Source organism: Lemur catta, chromosome 13 (assembly GCF_020740605.2).
Source record: "Lemur catta isolate mLemCat1 chromosome 13, mLemCat1.pri, whole genome shotgun sequence".
In the NCBI taxonomy this organism is placed as follows: domain Eukaryota; kingdom Metazoa; phylum Chordata; class Mammalia; order Primates; family Lemuridae; genus Lemur; species Lemur catta.
The window spans coordinates 82,694,111-82,709,608 of record NC_059140.1 but is presented as its reverse complement, the minus strand read 5'-3'; the positions used below and the strand labels follow the sequence as shown (position 1 = coordinate 82,709,608).

Sequence of the window (15,498 nt, the reverse complement as noted above, 5' to 3'; positions counted from 1 at the left end):
AGGCTTCCAGGCAACTGTTCCCACCTTGGCTCAAGTAAACTCTGAAATTATATTTTGTGCCTCCGTTTCTCCCTTTAGGTAAAAAAAACTCATAAAGGATTAGCACTTGGGGACAAAACAAAAATGGCCTTCTCAACAACCCATAACAAACTTCAAACACTAAAGTCCCACTAGCTGTGCAAGGGGAAGTACACTGAGTGACACACAGCCCCGGACGGCGGCACGGCAGCCACAGAGCCAGCCACAGAAACCACAAAAAACCTTTTCAGCAAACAAATATTAATGGCATATTAAAGGTGGCATTAAGCCACTGAAAACTCACAACAGGAAAGACCGAGCAAAACTCTGGTTCACAACAACTCGACGGTGAAGTCACAAAGCACAGTAAGAACCAGCCCTGCAGTCAGCTCAGGGTGCGGAAGGTAGGCGACATCTGGGGACCCCCGGGGCTGCCCACGGCTGTCTGTTCTCCCTGCGCTGAGTCCATGGGGGTTACATTCTTAGTGTTTGCACACAGCATAAAACTGTTTATCGCGAGAATCTTCTTTGCTTCTTCACACCATATCCCTCAATCCACTCACATTTTCAAGTAAGAAAACAAATCTCACACTCAAATCATGGAATAAAACTGTTAAATGGGCTGGGCACAGTGGCTCAGGCCTGTAATCCTAGCACTCTGGGAGGCCGAGGCGGGTGGATCGTTTGAGCTCAGGAGTTCGAGACCAGCCTGAGCAAGAGTGAGACCCCGTCTCTACTAAAAAATGGAAAGAAATTATATGGACACCAAAAAAATATACATAGAAAAATTAGCCAGGAATGGTGGTGCATGCCTGTAGTCCCAGCTACTCAGGAGGCTGAGGCAGGAGGATCACTTGAGCCCAGGAGTCTGAGGTTGCTGTGAGCTAGGCTGATGCCACGGCACTCTAGCCAGGGCAAAAGAGTGAGACTCTGTCTCAAAAAAAAAAAAAAAAAAAAAAAAATTAAAAACTGTTAAATGCTTGGATGAACTAAAAGTACATGGCAGCAAGATTTTATAAAAGAAACAAAATGGAATCAGCTCAGGTGAGCAGCCTGTTTCCTCCACAGTTCACAAGGAACCCCACACTCAGGAGGCTGACCAGGGTCCCCACCTTGGGGACCACAAGCACCATGGAGACGTAGTCCAGGGTGGCTCCCTCCTGGGGAGAGACAGAAACCTCAACAGCTGGGAAATTTAACTCTGGGAGCCCCACACATCCTGTCCCCTCCTCACAGCGTGGACACTCACCCTCCTCCACGGTCACAGTTCTCACCAGCAGCCAAACACCGACAGTCACTCTGAGGTCTGACCTGTGATGCCTCTTTCCTGACACCGCGTGTGCGGGGATTGCTGAACACCTACCAAGTCTCCACACCAGCTGTGTGTCCAGCAATTCAATTCTGACGCCACCAAGAGTCCGCACACAGCCCACAAGTTCAGGGCTCAGTCCCACAACACCGTCCCCACTGCAGATGCCAGTGGCAAGCCCTGGGGCCCATCGATGCCTCCGACCAACTGCCCATAAATCAGGGGCTTCCGTCGCCCTCCTCAAGTCCAATAATTGGACAGAGTCACTCACAGAACTCAGCAAAACATTGTAATTATTGTTACTAGTTTACTGTAAGGATGCGGCTAAGGAACAGCCGAGTGAAAGAGCCGTAGGGGACCAGGAAATGTGACGGGGGAACAGGATGGATGTCCTGGAGAACAGTGTGAGTGAAGAAATCCCACAGCCTCTATGTTCAGTGAGAGCAGCCGACTGCAGACGAGGCCTTTTCCATTTGGTTTAGATTACGCTCTATTTTTCACCTATCACAAAGCCTGACAGACCACAAAGTTTTACTTTTGCCTTATAAACAATGTGTTGAACAGTTGTATCTTCAGTGATTAGAACAAACTATTTGTTAACCAAACTTTCCTTCAGTTTCTCGCCTCCTCCGAGGCTGCTGCACTTTGACCAAGCTCATACTGAGCCAACAGAGAGGCCTGGGTCTGCCCCCCCTGAGAACAGGCTGACTTCAGCGGGAAACCTCTCTGATCTGGGACCGGACCCCGCCACCCCCATCCTGCCCTCCCTCCCACCTTCTGTCCACTCTTGTTTGCTCTTCGCTGTGAAGAAAAGCCCTTGTCTGCCTAACCTCGGAGACATTTGCAGATGTCATCCTTGGTGCTTTTACACCGAGACTTCTTTACAAGAAAGTTACCTCTAACGTAAATTAGAACGTATTTTGTTACTGTCTAAAACAGCCCCAGGACAACAACAATTACACCCCCAGACAGGGCATCACACCCCCACCTCCACCCCAACCACATGTGCCTGCGGACCCCCAGCTTCCCAGGGCTCTGCAGCTTCTCTCACTATAAAGGGCTCCTTCCAGGGTTGCTGTGAACAGACTGGGACACGGAGGGGGGGGGGGGCTCCCAGGAAGGACTAACGGGGCCTTCAGTGACCTCCTTCTGCTAGGTCAGGTCTGAACTTTGGTTGGAGTCTCTGAGCCCAGGTCTCTGCTTCCCAAGTGAGGTTATTACTCAGTTTTTTTTTTTCCTATTCATTTTTTTTCTTTAGACAAGCACGAAAATGAGGTTTATTGAGGAGAGACAGATAGGATTATACGGCAAGAGCAAGATACAGATTTACAGAGCATGACACATACATCACAGATGATGACCAGACCCACTGTCGCAGCAGAGAGAGAGCCCAAGGAAGGGCGCAAAAAGTATTCACTTAGTTTTAAATGAGAAAACAGCAAGTGTTAGAAGAATCCAACAAAATCCCTCAAACTACCTGTTTATGATTATAGAAGGGAAGAAAATGATACGGCACCTACATTTTACATCTGAACAGGAAAAGCAAAACCATCTACCCCCTTCAGACAATAAACATGTCTTTTAATCGCTATTTCTATTATAACAAATCGTTTGGTAAACAATGAATCACACGTGAACACTTCTAGTAACTGCCAAGTCCTGCCACATAAATTTAGCTATAAACTCTGACACGCAGATCACAGGACACAGAACAGAGTCATCCACTATCAAACATTCTCCAGCCTGCATAAGAGAGGAGCTCACGTCCTGGTGAACATTTCCTACTCACCAATTTATTTACCACACTTTCTTGTGGAAAGGTATTCATTTTCCTGCAGCCATGATCGTAGAGATATTTTCCCTACTTTTTCTCTCCCTGGTGGCATTCCCAAAGCTAAGCCCTGGGGTTCTGATTGAAGTCACCCAAAACTAGAACAGAACTCAGAACCTTACAGCACTCACTCTGGGAAAGAAAACGGTAAATAAGAATTTTTAACAAATGCAATATTGTAAGACTGGATTTTTTCCCCCCCATAGCCACCTCTTTCTTGCCTCACTGGAAATAATTTCTTATGTTTTGAGCTCTGCTGATAAAATATATTTTACTGTTAAGGAGTAAATCTTTTCAAGGTGACAAACTCAGGGAGGGGTGGGGCTGACTGCAGGACAGACACGTGTGACTCCAGGGCCAAGTCAGACCGTCCTGTCGCGTGTGACGTTCCCCCACTCCCACCCTGTTCCCTGGAAAAACTCAACGACCACGTCCCAGCAGACACTGCTCTGGGCCTCTGTGCGCCTGAAGTGCAAACTGCTTTGCCGGCTCCTGCACTGCCTCACTCGGGTGAGTTTTCCTTGTCCTTTGAGAAAGAGTCCAGAGGGCAGGAGCCATTTCTGCCCTTTCCTCTCGATCCAGCATCCTATTGGCTGAGCACCAGCGTTTCTCCAAGGAATGGAAGCTCAGGTTCAGGAAAGAAAACCTTACTATCCCAATGGGTTCGCTTTATAGATGAAGGCTACAACAGGAGGCTCCTGTCAGCCACAGGGCACCCAGCTGTTCCCCCTGCAGGAGTGGGGAACCTGCGGCCGTAAGACAATATGTGGCCCTCTAGGACCTTAAGTATGGCCTTTTGACTGAATCCAAATTGTACAGAACAAATCCTTTTATTAAAAGGGGTGCAGCAGAGAAAGGTGAAGCTTTTCTTGCCTCCTTTGCTGCTTAAAAATGAACAAACTTGAAATCAGAAGGCCGCAGGTTCCCCACCCCTGCAAGGCTCCAGCCCCCTCCTCAGCCTGTGCTCTGGACAGAGATGACACAGGACTGACATTCACCACACGTTCCAGGAGACACGGTCACTGTGGGTATCTTGGGTCATCCCCAGACAGTGTGAAACCAGCTCCAGGAAAAGACACAAGGATGGCTGAGGACACGTCACCCTGTAAAGTTTTCAACGGGGACCTCAACCTAAAGATCAGCTGGTAAGGTGTGTGAGCCCAGGGAAGACAACAGGAGCAGAAGCACAAAGAATTTTACAGGGAGTGTCAGGTGATTATTCTCTGCTTTCCTGTTACCTGAAATGTTCAGAAACAGAAAACATATGTTAAAAAGAGCCACCCACATCCTGTGGGAAAAACATGTTCAACAAGCACAATAGTGTGTCTGCTTGAAAAATAAATAAGGAACAAACAGTTCATAATGTTATGAGGTGGGGAGCGGAAGGAGGCATTTGGGAACATAGGAAAAGAACTAGAAATTTCAGATTTCCAACAGGCCCCGTTAGAACAGCTGGCTGAGCAAACTGGATTTGAGACCCTGCTGGCCACACATCTGGAAAATGCAGGGGAAACCGGTCCCCTGAGTCAGGGAGCAACTAGACTGAACCGGCCACAGTGTCCCGGGCTCCTCCGTATGGAAATTTAGTTCTAACTCAAATGCATTTCCCGTAAATCACAACATACACAAACTGCCAACAGAGCTCCGATTACATAACCAGAAAACAGCCACAGGGATACTCCAAAGAAGCCGCTACACAACTGTACCCAATCAATTATTTAAATTCCTTCCATTCCTCAAGCACCTTATCAACGCCTTTCTTGCAAGCCAAGCCCCTGCAGTGGCCCCAAGACCTCAAACCACGGTTGGGGACGTCCAGATTCACCAATTACTATTTGCCCAAATAAACCATTAATATTCTAAGTTTCCAGGCTTCCCCAGTTTAACTGTTAACAGGACGAAGGAGGGACGAGGCCCTCACGGACTACGCCTCCTCTCCCGCACCAGCCCCGCACAGCGTCGCCGCCGTCCCCGGAGGACCCTCCCGTCGTCCCCGCACAACCTGGGGAGACGCGGGGCCCCCGGAGCCGCTCGGGCTGGGGCCGCAGGACACGCCGGGCCAGGACGCCCAGGGCCCCGCTGCCCGCCCGGCCCCGCCCCGCGGACCGAGGGGACCGAACGCCCCGGCGCGCCTCGGCCCGACCTCGGTCCCGGACTCCGGAGGCGAAGCCGGGAGGCCGCGTCCCCACAGCCGCTTCCGGCCGCCCGCCCGGCCCCCGCCCCCTCGGAGCGCCGACCGCACGCTCGCCCCGTCCCAGCTTCCGGGGCGTCCCCGCGTCCTCCCTAGGGACCCCCAGTACCTGCAGGTCACGGGTGACACGGGCTGCGGCAGAGACACCTGGGCCCCCTGCAGGAGCGACAGCGGAGCGCGGACGCTGCTCCGAGCCCGGCGGAAGAGACAAAGGCCGCGCCAGATCCCGGAAGCCGCCTCCTTCTTCCCGGCTGCGCATCTGATTGGACAGCTCTCACGTCGGCACGCCGGATTGGATAAGGCTCTAGGCCCCACCCCTCCGGACATGAGTGACAGGAGACGCGGTCAAACCAGGGCTGAAAGAGGCCGAGTAACAGGTGTTCCGCTGTAGCTCCTTGGACAGGGCTTTGCCCCCGCTCTGCGACCTGGCCCTCCTGGGGGACATTTGTATTTCACCTTGAATTTACATTGCATCTTTTCATGAATTATGTATGTATATATGTACAGTCAATATATTTGTTATTCACAAATGCAAATAACATGATGAAAATTAATTGTAAAGTTTGAGATTTTGTACCCTTCCTGGCCTCTGGTCTTTTGAGGACGCAGCCTGAGCTCTGAAAATGCAGGCAGGCCTCTGAGGCAGCGATGTGTAACAGAAATAAAATGCGAGACATGCGTGTCATTTAAAATTTTCTAGTAGCCACATAAGAAAAAAGAAACAAAATAGATTGTAATAATTGCTTTAACCCAACATATCTGAAAGATTATTTTTATATTTGATCAATAAAAAATATTAATGAAGTATTTTTGGTACTGTGTCTTTGAAACTCACCCCATGTTTTAAGCATGTAGAAAGGACATCTCAGTTCAGACCAGACACATTGCAGGTGCTCAGTAGCCCCACGTGACCACTGGCTGCCACAGGGAGAGGGACAGGGACAGGCCACGCCACTCACCACGGGCTGCCCCTTGCTCACTGAGCGGGGAGAGCCTCTTCCCCTCACTGCACCCAGCACCACCCCACCTGCCAGGTCACATGCACAGGACGGCTGCTCTCAGGCCTGTCCCCGGCTGTCCTGGGCCACGCGGAGCCCGAGGTCTCTGCAGCTGCAGCTTCGCCAAAGAGGTCGGGAGTCGCAGTGAGGAGCCAGCAAGGAGCCCCAGGAACAGCAGCGGGAGGCAGAGCCGTAGGGGTGTTGTCACCATCCCTACAACAGCGACAGCAGTGACAACTGCTGCTCATGCTAGCAGTGGACATGACAGTGATGATCAGTATAATAATAGTGAATTACAAGTGTAATTTTTGTCATGTTTAGTTTACAGAGATTATGTATAATTTTCTGTAATTTATTTTTACTAAAAACACATTACTTTTGCCAAAAACATCAGGTCCCCATCATGTCAACCCAACAGATGAATGTCACTTTGGACGTGTTGTCACCCACCCGCCCCGCTGGAGCCCTGTCACTACTCCACCCCCAACCCCTGGTCTGGCTGGATTTCTGAGACAATGTGGCAGGCTTTGCACCCATAGGATCCACCCGACCAGGCCCCTGACCGGTGCCTACCTCCCCTGCCTACCGGGGACATCTGCTTCACCTGGCCACTCTCCAGACTGGTGGGAACATAACTCTGCAAATACACTACAAAGCATGAAATATACACTTAAAACATGTGATTTCTGTGACTGGGCATATTGGGTTGGACATCTAGGCTTCTGAGAGGCACCTGAGATCTGGTAACTGCCTCTAGGACTCCAGGAATAAGCAGCCCTTACAGACTGACCCAAAGACCAGGACTTTAGCCTCCAACAAGGGCACTGCTGGGCACAGCACCGGCTCCTCCTCCCCCTGTGGCCTGTACAGAGCAGCAGAGAGCTCAGGGCTGGGCTGGGGAGTGAGGGCCATGGAGCCCATAAGCAGTGGCTGGTATCAGCCTGGCCAGTCTCTGCCCTGTGCCTGAGCAGGCCTGCGGCACCTGAGCATGACAGCTGCTACATCACACAGGGGACCACCGGATGGTCTGGTGGCCGTAGAGCACACCCTCTTGTGGAAGACACACCGCTGTAATTCAGACCGTAAGGAAAATCCAGTGGTGTCCTCAAGGTAAGACTGTAACACCCACAAAGACAGTCTTGCACAAAGATTGTTGGTAGCACCACTTTCTGTACTTGGAAGGACATTTAGAGTGCTCTCTTTTTTATTCTAATGCTGCACTGTCCTCCACACTTGTCGTTCACCACGATTTGTTCATAATCTTCAAAATACATCACTAAAATATGCATCAAGAAGATGGCCTTTTTTTCTTATGGAATGGGGCTGATGTGCAGTGTGTTAGGCAATTTCATTAAAATGTTTATGTGCTTCACTGAAATATTATAATATGAATGCAAACATCTTGCACAGTAGTAGAGATAATTATATAATAAAACCCATCATGAATAGTACCAATCAAAAAACTTCAAAGATTTTTCCTATTTTGCCATCATTTTCAATGACCAACTCCAGCTATCCCAGTGGCATTTTAAAGTATATATCACACACCGCAATACTTAGTTTGTAGGTAATTCAATACCTATTTCTAATGGTTAAGAAAATTATGCAAATATTGCCATTATCCCTAACAAATTGTATGTATTTTCTTCATATCAAATAAAAACTCAGTTTTAGTAATGATTGTGATTAAAATTCTTGCACCCTACAGCCACCAGAGATTCTCTATGACTCACCTTAATGCTTTTCATATGATATTTAGCCCAGGGACTCCAAGAGACAAAATTGAATATGTTCATTGGAAATAAAAGGCCATGGAATATTATTACTGATTAAAATGTCAAAGGAAGGCCAGGCGCAGTGGCTCATGCCTGTAATCCTAGCACTCTGGGAGGCTGAGGCGGGTGGATTGCTCGAGGTCAGGAGTTTGAGACCAGCCTGAGCAAGAGCGAGACCGCGTCTCTACTAAAAATAGAAAGAAATTATCTGGCCAACTAAAATATATATAGAAAAAATTAGCCGGGCATGGTGGCACATGCCTGTAGTCCCAGCTACTCGGGAGGCTGAGGCAGTAGGATCGCTTAAGCCCAGAAGTTTGAGGTTGCTGTGAGCGAGGCTGAGGCCATGGCACTCACTCTAGCCAGGGCAACAAAGCGACACTCTGCCTCAAAAAAAAATAAATAAATAAAATGTCAAAGGAATGAACAGATATTCCAAAGCACTTTATTCTGAAAACAATCAAAGCAGAGGAAAAAAAAAGGTATAGTGTTGAAAGTAATGTATATAAAGGGAGAATGAAAACTGTGCTTGGTTTTCAGAGGAAAGGAAGAATTCAGTATCTAACAAAAATTTTGGCTCCATTTCACTATTTGAGTAAATACCAAAAAAGGAAGGAGAGAGAGAAAGCCACTTAGGGAGTGAGATGTCTTCAGAAAGAACAGCCTGAAGTTTGCAAATGTCAGGAAGAAGCAGCCTGAGCAAGAGACAAACCCTGTCTCTACAAAAAACAGAAAAATTAGGCAGGCATGGTGGCACCTCTAGTTCAAGCTACTAAGGAGGCTGAGGCAGGAGGATCACTTGAGACCAGGACTTTGAGGTTGCAGTGAGCTATCACAATGCCACTGCACTACACCCAGTGCTACAGAGACAGACCCAGCCTCAAAAAAAAAAAAAAAAAAAAAAACGCACAGAAAATAATTATAAAAATCATAAGTTCACCTAACAAAACAGAAAAAATGCATGGGCCCAAAATTGACAAAACTGAAGGGAAAAACGTCATCCAGCAATAAGAGTTAGAGACTTCATTATTGCACTTTCAATAATGGATAGAGAAAATTCAGAAGATCAACAAGGAAATAGAAGGTTTATACTAAGGTGGTACTAAGTAGACCTACCAGCCACGTACAGGATGCTGCATCACAAAAGAGCAGGACAGGTTGGTCCTTGTGCAGTGGTGTTTACAACTAATTAGTCACAACCAGTTACAGATTCCTTTGTTCCTTCTCCACTCCCACTGCACAATTACTCTCACTCTTCACTCCTTCCCTCCAGCTCAGGTTCCTGCTCTAGTTCCATCATCCAAAGGCGAGGGACCGGACAGGGCCCTCTGCTGTCTCACAGGCACATCGAACCTCACCTGTCTGCAGGGATGGCCCTTCTCCCAACCCCGCTGTTTCTCCCGCGTCACTTCTCTCTCCGCGTACAGAAGCACCACTCTTGCTTCTCTCCAGCAGGTGCTAAGAGTCCCCATGGCCTCCAGCTCCACAAGGAGGCCTGTGTCCACCAAGGGGCTTCTATTCCAGTGCTCAGCACAGGCCTCCTGCCCTAAACCCTTGCTGGATGCTAAAGGAGCAGGTACTGACCTAAGTATTCTTTCCCTCTAAGCCACTAGGTTGACTTTTCTCTACAGGTTTGCCGTGGGAGGAGTAAAACAATCCCAACTGCTTGAATAGGATTCCTATTTCAAATGATGAAGGCTTAGCACAGGAATTCTGTATAAGTGATGCCAAGGTCAGGACGCAACTAGAGCTTAGCAGGCCAACTGGCAAAGCCTTTGTCCAAGTCCTGCTGGCACCATATTCCTGGGCAACTTCCTGAGCAGGCACAAGACGTCGGCAGGGAAGGATTAACACCCATGATCCAAGGAACGAAGACTTTAAGGAAGAAGTTGTCAGTCACGACACACATCAGAATAGCCTATGGAATACAGCCTGGGCCTCCTTAAACCTCCACGGCACTCAGTGCCTGCCCGTGGACAGCGTGGTCGTGTCACTGTTCCCCATCCCCCGACAGGCTGTGTGTGTGTGGTGGAGAATCCAGAAATCTCTCCTGCTGCCTTTAACAGCAATTGTTTTGTGATGAGAAAAAGAATGGCAACATTTTAAACCATAATGATTTTTTTTTTTGAGATAGAGTCTCACCCTATTGCCCCAGGTAGTGTGTAGTGGCATCATCATAGCTCACAGCAGCCTCACACTCCTGGGCTCAAGCAATCCTCCTGCCTCAGCCTCCCGAGTAGCTGGGACTACAGGGGCTCACCACGCCCGGCTGCTTTTTTTTCTGTTTCGGCTGCTTTTTTTCCTGTTTTTAGTAGAGACAGCATCTCGCTGTTGCTCAGGCTGGTCTCAAACTCCTGAGCTCAAACGATCCTCCTGCCTCGGCCTCCCAGTGTGCTGGGATGACAGGCCTGAGCCACCGCGCCCGGCCCATAATGATCATTAAACTCAAATGCATGCATTTACTTTTCTTTAACAAGTTTCTCTTAAAATTCTGATGACAGTTTCAGGAACCTACTTTTATTTCTAAAGATTCTTTATAAATAAGAAATATCTTTAAAAAGCTATTGTCCCCTCTCCCCTGCCCCCACAAAAAAAGCTATTATTGCACCTTGAGCTCTTAGCTGTGTGCCCCTGAAAAGAATGTGAACAAATGTGCACGACAGTTCGCGTTCAGGGTCACGTCTAAAGCATCCCTCCGGAACGTTTTCCCACAGGAAGAAGATGCAATTTGAGCATCCATGGAAGAAAAACGTTCAAGTACTCTCAAGACATCAGTTTTCACATTTGTGCCCATGTATTCGTCACAGTAATTCTGGTTGGACGACGCGTCTGTCAGCCTTTCCCACACCAGGGCTGACACGCGACGGGACGCGACGGGACGCGACGGTGACGCGACGGGACGCGACGCTCATCACCACCCGCTGGAACCCGCGCGGGAAGCCGGCCCGGGATGCGGGGCGGTTTCTATGCTCCTTTCCGCTCCCTCCCGACAGAATCTGTGGAGATCTGAGCTATTTTCATGCTCCTCTGAAGTGAACTGTGAAAAGTCACCTTGGGTTTCTAGCGACCGCGGGGCTCTCGGCTGCGCTGTCCGGGGCGGCGGGCGCCGGACACACGGGGCCGCCCGCGGGCGGGAAGCCCTACTTTTTCCATTTTAACTGATACATTGTTTTTGAATTATCTTCATGGAGAGTATGCATGTGATGGGAATACTGATGTTTCCATTGCTCGGTGTTATTGAAAATCACCTTTTAAAAAGAGGCACCGCGTTAGGTGGAGGCTACGCGCACCGCCCGCAGCCCCTCGCGAAGCCCGGCCCGGCCCGCGGCGCCCGGGGACTCGGAGGCGGTGGACGCCGGCGCGAAGTAAACGCAGCTCCACGGGAGAAAAACGCAAGCTCAAAAAAGGTGACACCTACTGGGAGTGGAAGCGGCCTCTCATCAAAATGCCTATTTGCATCTCTGTAAAAATAAGGATATTCATTTAAAAATTAATTCAGGAATTGTTAATGTCTTAGCAACATATCTGCTGGGAGTGAGGGGAATGGAGGGAGGGGCCCACCTTCAACAAAGCCCTTCCGCTCGGCACACCCGCCCCGCACACCAGCCCCCGCACACCGGCCCCCGCACACCGGCCCCGGCGCACCAGCCCCGCACACCGGCCCCCGCACACCCGCCCCCGGCGCACCAGCCCCGCACACCCGCCCCCGCACACCGGCCCCGGCACACCCGCCCCGCACACCCGCCCCCGGCGCACCCGCCCCCGGCGCACCCGCCCCGCACACCCGCCCCGCACACCGGCCCCCGCACACCGGCCCCGCACACGGCCCCCGCACACCGGCCCCCGCACACCCGCCCCGCACACCCGCCCCCGGCGCACCAGCCCCGCACACCCGCCCCCGCGCACCCGCCCCCGGCGCACCAGCCCCCGGCGCACCAGCCCCGCACACCCGCCCCCCGCGCACCCGCCCCCGCGCACCCGCCCCCGGCGCACCAGCCCCGCACACCCGCCCCCGCACACCAGCCCCCGCACACCGGCCCCGGCGCACCAGCCCCGCACACCCGCCCCGGCACACCCGCCCCGGCACACCCGCCCCCGCGCACCGGCCCCGCACACCCGCCCCGGCACACCCGCCCCCGCGCACCGGCCCCGCACACCCGCCCCGGCACACCCGCCCCCGGCGCACCAGCCCCGCACACCCGCCCCGCACACCCGCCCCGGCACACCCGCCCCCGGCGCACCAGCCCCGCACACCGGCCCCCGCACACCCGCCCCGCACACCGGCCCCGGCACACCCGCCCCCGCGCACCAGCCCCGCACACCCGCCCCCGCACACCGGCCCCGGCGCACCCGCCCCCGCGCACCGGCCCCGCACACCCGCCCCCGCACACCGGCCCCGGCACACCCGCCCCCGCGCACCGGCCCCCGCGCACCAGCCCCGCACACCGGCCCCCGCGCACCAGCCCCGGCGCACCAGCCCTGTCCTCCGCAGGCTGCGACGGCGGCCGCGGCCGCCTTCAGGCACGACCCCCCCTAACAGGCAGTGGTGAAATACGTCCGCACTGGTGATGGCGAAACATCTTTCACTCCTCCAGCCTCACACGGGGACACCAGGAGCATGTCACGAAGCAGTAGTGTTGGGCAGTGACGGCTTTAGGGCCTTAAGGAACATGAACGTGAGATTCAGATTTCCAAAGTCTTTCCTCACTTTGCTTTCCTATATAATCTTATCATGTATTTCTTGTTTCTTTTAAGCAGTCTGAGCAAAAAACATAACAGCTTCTTTCTCTTATAATAGACCAGTCCTAGATGAACTTGAGAAGTTGATAATACTAACATATGAGCACTCTTTCCAAGCACTCATTTAAACCGGTGCTTCGCTAACTGTGGTCTTCCAACTTCCGCAGATGCCCGAGACCATTTTCCAGAAGGCCCATGAGGTCAAAACTGTTCTTACAGGAATAATAAGACATTGATTGCTTTTTCACTGACATTTGCAGTGACTGTATGAAATGAAACATGGGTAAAATGGTTGGTTTCTCAGTGTGAATCAAGGCAGTGAACATGTATTTTTCATTCTATGTGAAATCCTAGAGCCGGCAGAAATAACCTACGGTAATAAAAATCGGAAAGTAGTCACCTCTGGAACAGGGGTGAATAACTTTCTAGAAAGTGTCACTAGGAAATTTTCTGGGGTGATAGAGATATTTTGTATGTTGCTTGTGGTGGCAGTGACAAGGATATATACAGTTGTCCAAATTAAACACTTAAAATCTGTGAATTTGTGTAAGTAAAGTATGCTTCTATAAAACAAAGCTATAATTTCCTCAGAAAAAAAAAAAGAAATTTTATTCATCAAAAGACCGCATTCAGGCTGGGCACGGTGGCTCACGCCTGTAATCCTAGCCCTCTGGGAGGCTGAGGCAGGTGGATCGCTTGAGGTCAGGAGTTCCAGACCAGCCTGAGCGAGACCCCATCTCTACTAAGAAAATAGAAATAAATTATCTGGACAACTAAAAGTATATATAGAAAAAATTAGCTGGGCATGGTGGCCCATGACTGTAGTCCCAGCTACTCAGGAGGCTGAGGCAGGAGGATTGCTTGAGCCCAGGAGTTTGAGGTTGCTGTGAGCTAGGCTGACGCCAGGGCACTCACTCTAGCCTGGGCAACAGAGTGATACTCTGTCTCAAAAAAAAAAAAAAAACCCATTCAGGGGGTGACAAGGCAAGCCATAGAATAAAAGAAGCTATTTGTCCCATTTATAACCAATTAAGGGCTCATATGCAGAACAGAGATCACCCACAAGCCAGTAAGAAAAGCACAGACATCCCAATAGAAAAATAAGCAAGGAACTTGAACAAGCACTTCACAAAAGAGGATATGCAAATGTCCAATAACCACATGCATCAATATGATTAATCATCAGGGACTATTCCTACATATCCAGCAGAATAGCTGGAATCAATACTAACAATGTCAAGTGTTAGCAAGGACGTAGAGAGCAACAGGAAACTGCACGTGCTAGAAGAAATATTAATATAAATTGGTTCGATCGCCTTAGAAAATTGTTTGGCATTAGCTATTCAAGTTGAACATATAGGCCGGGTGTGGTGGCTCACACCTGTAATCCTAGCACTCTGGGAGGCCGAGGCGGGTGGATTGCTCGAGGTCAGGAGTTCAAGACCAGCCTCAGACAGAGCAAGACCCCGTCTCTTCTAAAAATAGAAAGAAATTATGTGGCCAACTAAAATATATATAGAAAAAATTAGCCGGGCATGGTGGCAGATGCCTGTAGTCCCAGCTACTCGGGAGGCTGAGGCAGTAGGATCGCTTGAGCCCAGGAGTTTGAGGTTGCTGTGAGCTAGGCTGATGCCACGGCACTCACTCTAGCCCGGGCAACACAGCCAGACTCTGTCTCAAAAAAAAAAAAAAAAAAAAAGTTGAACATATACATCCAGCAATTCAACTCCTAAATATATGCTCACCAGAAATGCTAACACTCCTGCAAGGCGATAAATCTAAGAAGAAAAGGAAAAAAATGATTGCCATGAAGGTCAAAATGATAGTTCCCTGTGGGGAGCGGGGTTTGGGATGTCAGCAAAATTCCATTTCTCTACCTGGGAAGGAGCTACACAAGTGTTTGCTTTATGATAATGTAAAGCTGTATGTTTGTTTCATGTGTTTTTCTATAGTATGCTGTTATATTCATAATAAAAGAAATTTTAAAAGAAAAAAAAAGAGTACACCCAAATGTTAAGGACCCGAGGGTAGAGGGTATTGAACTTTTGGGTAACATTTTCTTTCTTACCTCGCCAAAGCTCTCGTTTTCCAAGCAACAGGGAATCAGTGACGGAGAACAGGGAGTCCGGGGAAGCGGGGCCTTAACCGAAATCCCAGCTCTCCCTTATCAGCTGTGTGACCTTTCGCAAGTTACTTAAACTCTCTGTGCTCTGCCTCCTCATCTGCTAAGTGGGCACAGTGACAGTAAGTACCTTGCTGGGTCGGTGCGCGCAGGGCGGGCAGTGCCGGTCCGCAGCCTCCACCCAGCGTTCGCTGCTCTTGGAACAAGTAAGTTACACCGACGTTGGGGGAAAGCGAAATACGGTTTCAGCTTGTAGCACTCGCCACAGTTCGCCGTGACTCATTGTTTTTCTTCTCCACCTGACAGCGGACACAAGGACAGCGTCCGTTTGACCCACTCCGCCGTCCAGCACGCAGCACGGCCCGAGCGAAAGGAGCGCGGGTGCGCCGCTTCTGACGCCGCGCCGTGGCGGTGGCCGGGTGCGGACACCTGCGTGTGACCCCCGCGGCCCCAGCCCCGCCTGCGTCCTCGCGTCCCCGCGCGACGGAGCCCACGTGGGCGCCCCTCCGCGTCC

At 50.8% G+C, this 15,498-nt stretch overlaps 1 protein-coding gene across 4 annotated transcripts in view; it reads right to left on the bottom strand.

The window, feature by feature from the left end:
* Positions 1-15,498, bottom strand: part of LOC123648803 (zinc finger protein 2 homolog) — a 42,771-nt gene that overhangs the window by 17,857 nt on the left and 9,416 nt on the right. For 3 of the 4 annotated variants that reach the window (XM_045566655.1, XM_045566656.1, XM_045566653.1), the window contains exon 1: positions 5,459-5,562. The exons of the other annotated variant lie outside the window; for it this stretch is intronic. The gene's annotated coding sequence lies outside the window, so the exon portion shown is untranslated. Of the gene's footprint in view, positions 1-5,458; positions 5,563-15,498 lie in introns of those variants that run through there. 4 annotated transcript variants of the gene reach the window in all.